The sequence below is a fragment of the Coptis chinensis genome, chromosome 1, assembly GCF_015680905.1.
Source record: "Coptis chinensis isolate HL-2020 chromosome 1, ASM1568090v1, whole genome shotgun sequence".
NCBI lineage: Eukaryota > Viridiplantae > Streptophyta > Magnoliopsida > Ranunculales > Ranunculaceae > Coptis > Coptis chinensis.
Window position 1 is genome coordinate 84125762 of NC_141456.1, and position 14755 is coordinate 84140516.

Below are 14755 nucleotides of genomic sequence, written 5' to 3' on the forward strand. Positions count from 1 at the left end.
TGGCGAAATAGACACCAAAGGTGGTGCAAGAGGAAGAAGTGAAACAAACACCCCAGCCAATCACGAAAGAAATGGTGCAGGAGATGATGCAGAGGCAGTTCGGGGACCAGTTACTAAAGAAGGTATCAACATCAGTGCGTAAATTGGCCGATGATGTAGGTCATAACCCGCTGAAAAAGGAAATAAAGAGGATGCCATTACCTCCAAAGTTCAAAACTCCCAAATTCGCCCAATATGAGGGGACCACTGACCCCATGGACCATCTCTTTAGCTATCGACATCAATTCTTGACATATCACGGAACGGAGTATTGGGACTCCGTGCTATGTCGGTCATTTTCTTCAAGCCTAAAAGACAAAGCACTGAAATGGTTCAGTATAATACCTGAGGGGACCATTTCTTGCTTTCGTGAGATTGAGGAGAGATTTCTCACCAATTATGGTCATCAGAGGGTAAAGCCGAAACAGGTGTCAGTTTTATTCCAATTGAAACAAGGAAAGAAGGAGTCATTGAAATATTTCTTGGCCAGATTCAAGGCCAAAACTAAATCAGTGGAAAGGCTTGATGAGTCTGAAATGACAACTATTATGGCTTTTCAAACAGGAGTGATCCCAAGATCTGATATGCACAAGTATCTCTTGTGCAAGGAAGTTAAAAGTCTATAGGAGTTGTATGACAAAGCTGACAGAGATATTCAAGTAGAAGAAGGGATACAAGCAACCACGGTGCAAAATTTGGCACAAGTATCGAATAGGCAAAAAGGAAAAGGATAATGGAGATCGACATGAGAGTCGAGATTTTTCGAGATCAGACTACAAAAGGCCTAAAGAAAATTATACAAATCGGGATAATCAACTGCAGCAAAGGAGGAGGTATGAAAAGACATTGAAAGAAGAGCTGGATCCCAAAAATTTCATCGCCATCAATACCACGCCTAAAGATATTCTAAGGAGGGTGGTGAAAGAAGATTTTATAACATGGCCAAAGTATACTCTTAGGGAAATAAAGGGCAAGCCTTATTGCCAATTTCATAAGGTGGAGAATCATGAGATAAACAGGTGTTTGCAATGGTTGAAAGAGATTGATAGATTGATGAAAGATGGTATATTGCGAGAATTCAGGGCTAATGTCAGACCAGCAGAGACTGCTACCATACAAGAAAAGCTACTAGGAGTCATCAATATGATTTATAAGGGAGAGATACCTCAGAAGAAAATTGTTCGAGATAAAATAAGAAAGATATCGATGGTGAAGGAAGTTCTCGAGGTTAATGTCGAGCCTATCCCTGTAAATCAGAGTCTGGTATCGGCTGGCATTCCAGGAGCAATTATGTTCATACCAGAGGACTTATCTAAGGTGATGTTACCACATGATAACACATTGTTAATCACTTTGCGTATCTCTGGGTATGATGTGCAAAAGATATTAGTGGATTGTGGTAGTTCTGTGAACATTTTATTTTGGAAAGCGTTCACAGGCATTAGTCTTGATGAGACTCATCTAAAGGCACCACAATTCAGTTTGTATGGGTTTACTGGAAGCTCTACCAAGCTCGATGGAGAGATAAAATTGCCAGTTCGAGCTGGACCTCAAACTGTGATGACAAAGTTTGCGGTCATCAAGCACCTTTCCGATCACAATGCAATCTTGGGAAGGAAGTGGATACACGACATGCATGCTGTACCTAGTACATTTTATCAAGTCATCAGATTCCCAACAACGTATGGTTTACATGAAATCATGGGATATCAATCAGAATATGAGAAATGTAATTTCGTAACTGTTAAAGGTATGATGAAGGGAAAAAGCCAAGACACTGGGGCGTCTTGGAAAGCTCTAGCTAGCAATTACATCATACTTTACCTGTCGATACTGATATGCAGCAGATACATGAGTAGGTAACATTCACACAAGAGCTAAAGCAAAATGAAGAACTCTGGGAAAGAAAAACAATTGAGGCGCTGGAAAAATTTGATATTGGCATAGGAGAAAATGAACATCATACGTTCATTGGTACAGAAATGCCTGGGAATATAAAAGATGAATTGATGATGTTCTTGAAAGAAAATCAGGATGTTTTTGCATGGTCAATGTGAAAAAACACGCAACACTTTATTATTTGTGTCGTTGTTTGTGTTACGTATCTTTACAAATCTTACTTAGCCTATTAAATATTGATTAGTATAGTGGCTAGCAAGGTATCAATCCTACATTAAATAACTAGTTGATTATAATAGAATTTCCTAATCTAAGTTACTCTAATGGATGCAAGTAAAAGATGTGGCTAAGTAATAATTAATATATGGTTGATTTGATTTGAGATTTAAACTATGCATAAAATAAAATAAATTTAAATATATGAATATGAATCAAGAGAGAGAATATCTTGGGAGAGATGAATCCACCAAAATCATAGAATTAGTCTAATAGATCTACCTATCATGCTTAATATAAATCACCAATAGAAACTCACCATACCTACAAACCTTATGCTCATAACCGTGATGATAATATGTGGTTTTCAACGTGCTTTCTATCTTTCCATCAAATACTTCTTCAATCTCCAATGATATCTTCTATCTAACCAAATTGTTCTTTAAGTGGCATTCAATATACAACTCTAGGTGCCATGGAAAATCCACATGTGGCATTAACCATACAACTAATTGAGGTGTCATAAAGAATCCAATCATTACACTAGAACACTAAAAACTAGAAGAAAAGAATCTAGGGTTTGTGGTATTTGGCTCTACACAATCATGAATTACCCTAAGACCTCCTAACCTTCACAGGAGTGTTAGATCAATGTACGAATAAGAAGAAACTTAATGAGGGATTTAAACTAAAACATGATAGAAGAAGAACTAAACTAAAATATACGAAAAAGGCTTCATCTCCCCTCCTAAGAGAAGGGAGATTAGCTCATCATACTATGCTATGAAAACAATATGAAAATGAATAATCTTTATAGCTATTAATGGTGAAAAGGTCTGAACTTTCTTCTCTCTTAATTCTAGATCTAAGATGCAAACACTAAATTTCCTTGATCTAAGATGCAAACACTAAATTTCCTAGATGATGTAAACCGAGGTTTTTGTGCCTTATATTTGGCTTACATGCTCGTCTGGATAGAGATCCGAATCCTATGTTTATTTGGTGTCAAACTCTCTGTAATCTTTCTAGAAGCAATCCTGGAAAAGTTAAATTTGGTTGGACCAAAGTTGGATGTGGCCCACTTTTCCCTACAGGCTATTTCCTAACCTGCAGCTTCTAACAGCTTTCAGTTTCCTAATTCTTGTAAAACTCTGACTTCTTTTCCATGTTGATCTCATCTTCCTATGAAGTCAAAATTAAAGCTTTGAGATCAGATTGAAGACTCTTCTAACTCAATTATTATCCTCTTTTAGAGTCCCATTAGGCTTGACACTTATGGAGACAAATATGACGTTTTTGCCCTAGACCTTTAACTGTAATTCCCAGTGACTTCTTTTTGACTTGTTTGACTTCTTTTCCCTCCATATTTCACATTTAGGTTCTTTGACCTGCAAAAACTCAAATTGCATCATATTAGAATATTTAAATATAAAATGGAGACTAACATACACATAATTGGGGTTATAAATCATTACTTTTGAGCACTTATCACAACCCCCAACTAGCATTTTGCTAGTCTCTTAGCAAATATGTGGTATACTAGAGAAGTGTTCAAAGCTAATAATACTAATTAGATAATAAACTAACTCACTTTCGTAGGCATCGCGGTTGCATTTGCCATATGCAACAAGGCCTTAAACCTTTAAGTTACCCTTAAAGGACGAGTTATAGCCTCGTGAGGGTTTTCAGTTGATATACCCAAAAAATCAATTTTACATATGAACTATGGTGAAATCTAGAGAAATCAACTTTTTCAGTTAAAATGCCTAAATCAAAAGGTTACTACTTATCACACCCATGATTATAAAACATTAGGCTAAGGTTCTATTCATAAAGATAGAAAAGACTGACTAATCATCCTAACTAGAGCTTATTCATTTTTAACCATTTTGATTCATTTCTTTTTTCCAAGTAACGAAATTTCTACCTAACCTTTGGATTAGTATTTTGACTTCAAATCTCACCATTTCATACACTCACAAGAAAATCTCTCTCAGATAAGTTTTCTATTTTACCTTCATATGTAGGGAAATGAATAAAAAGTAGAACATCCCATATATTTAGTTAAAAAGACGGAAATTTGCAAATATATAAATAAAGTCTCATGGAAAGAATGTCAATCACATTTGAAGTGTCAGGTCCTTCACTTTAGCATCCTCTCACTTATTCTACACTTCATATCATACTTTAGTGATAAGTCTGGGTATTAAAACATGGCTTAGGACATGTTAACAAGAAAAGGGTAAAAAGGATTCAAAAATTTCTGAGAATATTGATAAACATAAAAAGATATACTTACTCACAAATAAAGATATGAAACTCTAAACGCAAGTAAAACTATAAACTGAACTGTTACTTATCAAAGATATTTGTTTTCTACTCTCGAATCTATTGACGTAGAGTTGGAATAGAAGATTCGTTCCACTCCTAGTCCTTTAGCATTCAAGTTTTCTACAATTGACGAGTCTATTCAAAGTCTAATGAGAGTAATGATGGAATTTATACTACGATGTGAATTCAAATAACAAGTTACGAATAATGAAATGACAAATTACTAAGAGTTGAATCTAGATAGAGAATTAGGGGAATTTGATTCCACCTTGACTCTTACTTAATAAACTAGCTTAGATTTGTTGTAACAAATTCTTACGTTCTCACGGTAAGAATTGGTCGTTCTAATCCCTAATTATACATGACATTTCTACCAATTCATAACTAGCATATGAGGTCGTCCACCCATTCTCATGGCGAATCAACGACCTTCTAGAGTGGAATAGATTCTTACAACGATTCTATACTACACTATCAAGTTTTCATCAAGGCTTCATCAAACCCCTCTAATGGAGGTTTAGCCTTGATTCATCAAACTATCATTTCCCATTAAATTAAAACTAGACATAATATAAAGATTTGAACTTTACTAATTTTAACTAACAATACTTCAAATCTAATTAATACTAAGAATGGAATAACAACAAGAATTGAACTTAGATCTACAAATTTAAATGGTAAAATCGAAATGATCAAGAACTACTATTTTATTTATCTAATCAATGAAGAACAATCATTCCCAAATAACTAATCTAAAACAATGTATGAAACTAATTAATTAACTAATTAAAATTCCAAAAACTAGATCTACAAGCTATTTTAATGGCTACTTTCTATTCTAAGCTATCTAACTTTCTCTTTCTTAAGAGCTAAGTCTTGTTTTATGTAAAGGAGGAGACCAGATCCACAATTTTGTGCATGGGCTGAGGTCTCATATTTTGGGCCGAAAAATCGAGCCCAAAGTCCAATTTCTTTAGTCCACAGAGTCTGTTTCACATGACTTTGACTTCAGCAGACTTTTTGTCCACTTCTGCTCCTTTGATTGGGTCAAGGCTAGAACCATTGGAAAGCTCTTTCCGAGCCAGTCGTTTTGATGTAAGGTAGGCCCAAATTTGATGCTTGAGTCCAAAGATATGGTCTTTGGAAGTTCTGCTGACTTGTGCACTATTTCTACCCGTGTTGACTTTTCAGCTTTTGACCGGGCTTCATAAAGGCTTTGTCTTCTTGAATTTTGGCCTTTATCACAGAACTTCTTAGCAACCAACCCTTTACTCCTTTATATCACCAAAGTGGCACATTTCTACACATAATTGAGTTCCATGCCTAAAATACATAAAAGCACGTAATTAGCATTAACTCTTATTTATTACTCGCATAATTAGTCTAAAAGTAGTATTATTAAGGGGTTAAAACTACAGTTTTGGGCTCTTATCAAACCACCCCCAAATAGCATTTTGCTTGTCCTCAAGCAAATATAAGAAATTATCATAAGTGACCAAAAATGGAGTTCTAACTAATCTCGTTTCGCCGAGTGCGATTGCATTGACCATATGTAACAAGGCCTTAAACCACTAGGAATTCCCTAGTAGACGAGTTATAGCCTCGTGAGAGTTTTCCAGTGAAGGTACTCACAAACTTCATCTATACTATAACGACTCATAAATAAAACTATTGTTTCCTTATCTATGTCTCAATTATCTATACATCTCACTAGCAATGAATACAGAATAATAAAGTCAAAACCTAAGCTAATATATGCATAATAATCTATCATCTACGAATAAACATATTTGCAATGAGTAATACTATGAGATGAACTAGCAGGTCCGTTTATGAAAACTCAGAATATCATCCTTAAGTAGGTCCTCACATAAATGTCAAAACAAAAACCACTCTGATTTTTCCGCTCAAGTTTTTTACTACTACAATTAATGCGGATTGGGCACACTTTACCTTACAAACTCAATGACACACAAGGAAGCCGGAGTCGATCAAACACATCTGCCACTTACTATCACACTAACCTATTCCTAATTGAGTTAGAGGTCTTTATTAGGTGTTGCGGGGATTAGGAGATGGTTTAAGAAGGAAGGAAATGGATATTCAAAGAGAACAAGTACGAGATAATAAAGTCTTCATATTATGTAACTAGAGAAAACCTTATTCTTTACTTTTGCTTCTACACTTTGTTTCCATCCTTAGCCATATTTTTTTTCTTTTTGTTTGGCTTTTGACTCCTTGATTCTATTTTTGGAGTTCTAACTCTTTATTTCCTTTTATTTTTTTTATATATATATATATATATATATATTATATATATATATATATATATATATATATATATATTTTATTTGGATGGAAACGAGTTTAACTAAGAATTCTTGATTTCAAAGGTTCTTCTCTTCCCTATTCTTCATCTCTATTCTCAAACTTATTCAAAGATTTTTTTTTTTTTTTTTTTTTTTTTTGTTTTGTTTTGTTTTGTTTTGTTTTGTAACAGGGTAAATGATTTTTGGTTTATGAAAGGCTAAAGAAAGGCTCAGAGGGGCGACTAACGGAAAATAATTCATAGGTTTGAATTTCTGGCTATATCGATCCAAAGAGGGCCTAAATTCTCGCTTAGGATATGGTATAGTGGTTAAGCAAATGGACGTGTGATTTCTCTATCCGGATTTTACTTCTCCCTTGTGTCATTTCCCAAATGTTCACTCATATAAGGCTTTAGGCTATATTCTCACATGATTTGTAGAATAAGTACTCTAGCCTAGATTTCAGAAACTTACTGCCAACAATCATAGATACTCATGTAAACTATTTATAGATAGATGCAAAGATTATTACCTACATAATAGCCTAAGTTTCTAAAAACTATTCTAATGCAAAAGCTACGTGAGACTTCTAGATTATTGAGAGCATAGAGAAAGAAAACAATACCAATATTCCTAAGTGTATAGCATACTTTTTATTTATATTTTTAAATTTTTTAGCTAGAAAACAAGTGCATATTATACATATCTATATCCTAACAGATGCCTTAATTACACGTGTTTCTATGCCTCCACAAACAAGAAACATGCTTTGTCCTCAAAGTATTTTAAATAAAGAGGGTAGGAAAATACCATTGAAATGCGTAAAATTTCGGAACATCTGCAAAACAAGGTTATAACATACTAATATAGAAAAGAAATCTGATGCAACTCTATAAGAGTTCCACCCGTAATGGGGTTAATGAGAAACAAATTTGCTTGGGACATAAGCAGACACTAATTGAAATAAAAACTTACCTGCACTCCCGTTTAAACATTGTCATCCTCATTTCCCTCTTCAAAGAGTTGAGGTTCCTTCGCATCCTGCCATGCCATGATAACTTGCCAAGCCTGCCGCCGTGTGTCGTCAACTTGTGCTAACCTGTCTAGTGTTACTATGTCTGATGGGGTGTAAGGAGCAACCAAATGAGGTTACACCTGCCATCCCGGCCAAGTCATTACTTGAAATGAGCGAACCACCCAATTGGTGGGTCTCATGACTTCAACCTTTTTCCAATCCATGAACTGGGTACATAATTTAGGTAAACCTCTGAGCATGATGCGGCAAACCAAAACAAGCATAAGAAAATACTTATGTCGCATGCTTTGGGCTCTCTTAAGACTAGCCACTAATACTCGGGGAATGTCATATCGGTGACGTCCCTCAACTAAAGCAAGGAAAACGTCACCAGTGGTACTATTTGCAGAAGTAAACTGCCACTCCTCTAGAATATTCATCAGGATGAATAACATGGTGGTGCTTACATTTAGGGATAGGCTACCAAGGGCTATGTTGTAACACCCTTGGTCCATTATATGAAATACCCCTCCCCCATAATACTCATGGAAATATGTATAGTTATAGAGGTATGAATTATCGGTCATATATCCCCATATGTGAATAGGATCAGGTATTGGTATTCCCGAAACTAATGCTACCATATACTTATTGAATTCTAGGGGTGTATCATCATCCGTGATGGAGAATTCTTGTTCTCCATCCTAGTTACAATAGAACTTAACATTATTGTAGAAAAATTCAGTAAGCTTAGGTGAATACGAGTCGTCTTCACTTACCAGAAGATGCCTCCATCCGAACTGCATGATCCTCTCGCGGAACCAATGTCCATAAGACTCGCTCCCCAACAAGTGTTCGAAAACTGCTCTGGTATTACTATAGGAGAAGTCATCACAAAACTACTCTCTAGAACAATTGTAACTATCCTGGAACAACCCTCAGAAAACTTGAAATTTTTGGTGCCCACATAGGTCAGGGCACAAGTGCACTCAAGGTATGCCTGGGATGGGTGCGGGTGCGCTCTGTTGAGTTTCGAATTCCAGGTACTTGGGCACAGGGTGCGCTCACTTTTAGCCTGGGATGGGCGCGTGGTGCGTTCAGGATGAAAACTGGAATTCAGTGTTTTGGGCGCAGGTGGCTCGGGTTTGTCTTTGGAGGGGCGCAGTCGGCCTTCGAGGGTAGAATTTCTCGATGATGATGAGGGCGCAGGTGGCGCTCCACTAGGCGAAGCGCCGGGGAGGGCTAATGAGGCCAAAGTGCGAAGGAAAAATAAGGTAAAGTGGGAATGAAACGTGAGAGATGAATGTGAGATGTAGTTGGGGTTGTGAGTGTAGAATGAATGCAGTTTTTATAGGATTTACGTTGCTAAAACGAATCGGGAAGTTACCAAAAAGTTTTAAGGCAATTGCCGGAAATAATAAAATTTCCAAAACCGAAAACGGAAACAACCCATATTCTCTATTCCAAAACAAACCTAATATCTTTTAGGTTGAATTTAGGTTAGATACTGCCTAATTTATCGAGATTTCATCCTAACACAATATCTATTTATAGCGATGCCCATATCGGCAATATTCTCAACCCTCACTCCAAAACAACATCTTAAAATAGATGATCATATAACGAATTATGCTAGGCTAAATAATACCACCCCCAAACAATTCAGGAAGGTGGGATTAATGATAAAAACAACACATAATTCGAAATTAACCAACTTATATTAAAATTGAATTAAAATAACATACGACAACCAAATTCAAATTTAATTACTGAACTAATCATTTTACATCCGTACTAAATAAAAACAAATACAATAAAACAAATCAACTCATTAGATCCCTAAACCACTCGCTGCTAGTAGTGGAATGCGCTCGAGAAGCAGATGGCCCTTGGGCTTCCGATAGGCCAGAGCCGGATTTGCGTAACGACTCGTGCCCTCACGCATCGCCTCCTCGAAGAAGAACCCCCGGGGAAGGCGTGCAAGCATGTCATCTCAGAACTGGCACCGAAGCTTCCATCTCGCCCCCTCGCCTGCGTTCCCACCGCTCATTCTCGCTACTGGCACGAAGTCTCGGTTATGATGCATGGTAGCCTGCCGAGTTCGGAGGTCTTCACAAATAGTATTGAGAGAACGCATGCCACGGTGAATCACAGCCATGCGTTTTACATCCTACCTACACCTTGTCAAGGCATCGGAATCAAAACATGCCGTGTCATCCTCATCCTCCGAGTCACTCTCATCGACTACCCTCTCTTCAGGGAACCTCCAAACTCTCTGGATATACTCCGTATAAATATGATGATTTCGGTGCTCCTTCAGGCAAATTATATTAGACCTCGGAGTTGCTCTCAAGGTTATCATGATCTTCGTTATCAAAACAGGGAGAGGTGCAATACTCTTTCCAACTCCCATAATCATGTTACACAAAAACTCCAAAATACAGAACTCATACTTCTACTCCTGGAGTATCCATAGAATGTGAAGGCAGTTCAGACCAATATCACTGACTTTCTCCTTCCTTATGACATTCCTACCAATCCACTGAGCTATGGCCAGCTGGTTAGTTCGGAGAGACGACTGGCGAACATAATTCGAGCTCGCATTGTAGTTCCCTTATGTAACAGTCGCGTTCATCAAAGGTTCTACAGTAGTAAACTGGGAATCCTGTAATGTGGCATCGAGATGGTGTCTAGGTGGAATGCCTAAAATCTCAGCCAACAACCCAGTAGTAACCTCTCTCCTCCTCCCATCCACCTTAACAAAAATTCGATTCCCATTCAACTCCCTCGTCCTATACAACTCTCGGACCAAATCTTCATGGTAAAAATCATTTGTCAAGTACCACAAACCACTCCAGTCTCTCCTAACCATCTCGTCACCATAAAACGGTGCGAAGTGGTCGGCAGTAAAAGCATGCTCCGGCAATATCCGACGTCTTTGAGCTATTGGAGTTTTTATAAGATGTGTGGGTTTGAATAAGGTAGGGCACTTGTTTTGAAACACCCTAACTAAAAATAATGGCAGGAGGCGCAGTGGTGGTGGTGGCAGTCGAAATTTTTGAATTTTTGGTGGTATTTTATTGTTTAAGTTGGTGGAGGTGGTGGTGGTTGTAGTTAGGACGAGATTTGGGGTGGGTTTTAACTTTGGGCATGGGTGTATTTAGGTTTCTTATTATTATTTTTTTTAGGTTAGGTTTTTGAAGCTTTGTTTTTTGTTAATGGAAGTTTGGAGAAGATGAAATCGCGACTGTTGGTGTGAAGGAAAGAAAGAGACGACGCGCGGCGCGAAGTTGGGACCAAGCCCACTTGATTTTCGGATTTTGATTTTTTGATATTTCGCGTAACTTCAAACTTAAATTGCCGCTTCGTTATCGGGCCGATTTTTGCGAATGAGGTATGGAAATGATCAGGAGAGAATTTCCAATCCAATGATCCATAAAATGCTATAGTCCGACCGTTGGTGACATATAAGAAGATGGGAAATGCCTCAAAGTGCGTGCATGACGTAAGTTATGCGAACGAATGAAATCTAATTTCATAGATAATGTCAACCCGAATCATAATACAATTAAATGGTCTAACCAACATAATGGGAGAGTTGAACAATCCAGGATGGAATGAACACCCCACCCCCAAACATTTTTTAGACACAGAGTTGAGAAAATTTGTTTTTAAAAGTGGGTCTTTTAAAGTCAGATTCCCGAGACTTCTTAACTTACTATGTTTGTGATTTTAACGATTTTTAATTTTTTTATGAATAAAAGTTAATATAAGAAAAACAAGAAAGCAATAAATGCATAATTCACACCATAGAAGAACATGACTAAAAAATCGAGAAAACATGCAAGAGTGGAAAACGTAAATTATTTTGACCGTGGACTTAGGATCTGGTACTTACAGCCACACACTCCATAGGGAGGGCCCGGTTACCTGAATGGTGCACTTATCAGTATATGGAAGTGATAGGAAGTACACCAGACAACCAAATGAGTCGTTTATAGTCAGATACGTGAGACTTTAACAAATAACTAGATATATATATTAATACCCTACAGTTTCCATATATCAACAACCTAAAGAGTTATGGGTCTTTCCAGAAATAAATAACATGGAATGCACCCCCAAACATAATTAGGCACCAAGATTTCCTACGGCGCAACCTAGTAGAATGAAAACGAAGTCTGATAGACCTAGAACATAATCGAGCATGCACCTTCTTATTCATCTTTGAACGAGAGGTTGTCCAAGTGAATGAGTGTGAAAAAATGGATGGTTGTGGAAGATATGGTGGATAAGGATAAGTATTAGAAGGAAAGAATGGAAAGAATGAGAATGTGGGTTTAGCACAAAACTCATTCATGGTGTAGGTAGGAACTGTCTCAATTATGAAAATGTAGGTGTCATGTGCCTTTTCTTCGGGAATTATATCCGTATTAAGCGGATTTAGAAAATCATTAAGCACAGAAGAAATAAGAGGGTCAAGTGCAAATTCCAGGTTCCTTTGAAAAGGTGTAGGATGGGGTACATTGATGGAAGGGGAATGTGTGAGGTGGGTGAATGGTTATCAATAGGAGGGGACTCTCGAGGAGGCGAAGAAGAGTTTCAAAAGAGTTGAAGGAAATCTTTCTCAATTCCCTCCACGTCTAAGGAGTCCTTATGAAAGTTAGAACGTCCAAAGGAAAGGAATTTGTGCATCTGATTATTTGGAAACGTGGTTTTGACATAATCATGAGCTAAACTCTCGATCCTACTAACCTCTCTATCGATATTGGTATCAGGAACCTGTGTGGACGGTTTAAATACATTGACCTCAGTGGAAAGATGGCCAAAAGATAAAGACATCAAACCATCGCGGCAATTTATAAGCGCATTGGCAATTGCCAAGAAGAGGCGCCCTAAAATGATCGGGACAGCGTCATTAGCGACTTCTGTATCAAGGATAACAAAATCCGCAGGATAGTAGAAATCTTGAACCTTAACCAACGCGTTTTCCACTACACCCTTAGGATACTTGATAAACCTATCAGCTAATTGCAACGTCATTGTTGTAGGTTGCATTTCTTGTAGACCTATTTGTTTATATAAATAATAAGGGAGTAAGTTAACACTCACCAAAGCAGTAGTCGTGTGAGTATCTCCTAAGGTGCATTGTACAGTAGGACGACCAGGGTCCTTGTACTTAACTATTCCATTATGTTATGATAAAGTTGGAACCTATTTAGTGAGAAAGGCGTCTTTTGGAATATTTGTCCTACTCCTAGTAATGCATAACTCCTTAAGAAACTTAGCGTGGTGAGGTAATTTTTTAATTGCGTCGAGAAAGGGTAGATTAATCGTTAGATTTTTGAAAACGTCCTTAATCTCGTCAAAGTCTGTATCTCTTTTTAACATAGCTAATTTATGGGGAAATGGTGGTTTCTTACTATGTTTAGCGTATGGCTCTACTGGATATCTAACCTTTGCTTTTTGCTCCTTAGGTTGTGGTTTAACTGGTACCTCTACAGGGGTAGGATCTTCAGTTTCTGTTTGGGTATCTAGTATAATATCTGGTGTAAGAACTCCTTATGGGGTAACTATAGACATAGTTACTTTGTTATCCACCACTCTACCTGAATGGAGAGTGGTGATGGAATTTATCTCTCCTACGTTTGCAATTTCGTTAATAGTATTACCGTTTACTTCAAAGGCTGTGTTTGGTGTTTTAGGATTAGGTATTGCTTGTCCTGGAAACACACCTTTGGGTTGTACTTTCTCTTGAGCTAACTGCTATAAGGAAAGTTAGATGGCTTGTAAAATCTGTTGTTGAGATTGCATAAAGGTATCAAAACGATCTAGTTGTGGAGTAGTATTTACATCTTGGTTGTGTGACAGAACTATGTCACGTTGATTATTAATGGGTGGATTTTGGTAGTTATTATTTATCGGAACGATACCTCTATTAGCATTATAATTATTATTGTTATAATTATTATAATTACCCTGACCTTGTGCTTGACCTTGTTGTGGTTGAGCTTGGTTATAATTGTTTGTTTGCCTAACATTTGGGTTAAACAACCTTGGAGGTTGTTGATTATTCTGCCAACCGAAGTTGGGGTTTTGTCGCCAAGCTGCGTTAGGTTCGCTATTAATGGAACAAACGTTATCTTATTGTGATTGTTGTTGCTCATAAGCGAAAGGACAATAGGAGTCGAGATGCTTTGGACTCAAACAGAAATTACATGGATTGGAGTTGACATTCATGATGGGGATAGGCGTTTGTTGAACAGAAATAGCCTCTACCTTTTTAGTTAGAGATTCGATTAAATTTTTAAGTTTCGGATCGGGTTTCATCTCAAATATACCGGCTGCCTTTACTGTTGTAGAAGAACTAGCGTTGCGGGAGATATCGTCACTACCCCCCAGTTATTATTACGCTTAGTCTGATCTTCTAAAAATTTATAAAGCCTCGAGGCTCTTTTACTTAAGAAACTACCCCATTCATTATGTCAAGGACTTCTTTATGGTGGTGTAGAAGTCCCTTGAAAAAGGCACGAACTAACGTGTCTTTCGCGAGGTTATGATGTGGACACTATATAAGTAGATCGGTGAAACGATTCCAAGCCTCTAAAAATGATTCATGAGGATTCTGTTGAAAGAAATGAATCTTGGAAAACATTTCATCGGTCTTCAGTGGTGGGTAAAAATGTTCCATGAATAGTTGAACAAGTTTAGCCCACGACTCCACAGAATTAGGCGCTTGGGCAGTTAACCAAGACGCCGCCTTATCGGCTAAAGTGAAGGGAAATACCCTTAGTTTAATTTGTTCAGTACTTACCATAGGATGGTGGAATGTAGTAAGGACTTGGTTAATCCTACGCATGTGCTGATAGGGCTTTTCATGGTCTAACCCATAAAAAACGGGTAACAAATTAAAAATATTTGGGGGGATTCGGAAATCCCCCACTGG

The 14755-nt window shown here is 37.4% G+C and overlaps 1 non-coding gene across 1 annotated transcript; it reads left to right on the forward strand.

The window, feature by feature from the left end:
* The first annotated feature begins 14360 nt into the window (after positions 1-14360).
* LOC147525532 (small nucleolar RNA R71) lies at positions 14361-14464 on the forward strand. Its single transcript, XR_015206048.1, has one exon. It is a non-coding gene; the product is annotated as a small nucleolar RNA R71 (small nucleolar RNA).
* Positions 14465-14755: the final 291 nt, after the last annotated feature.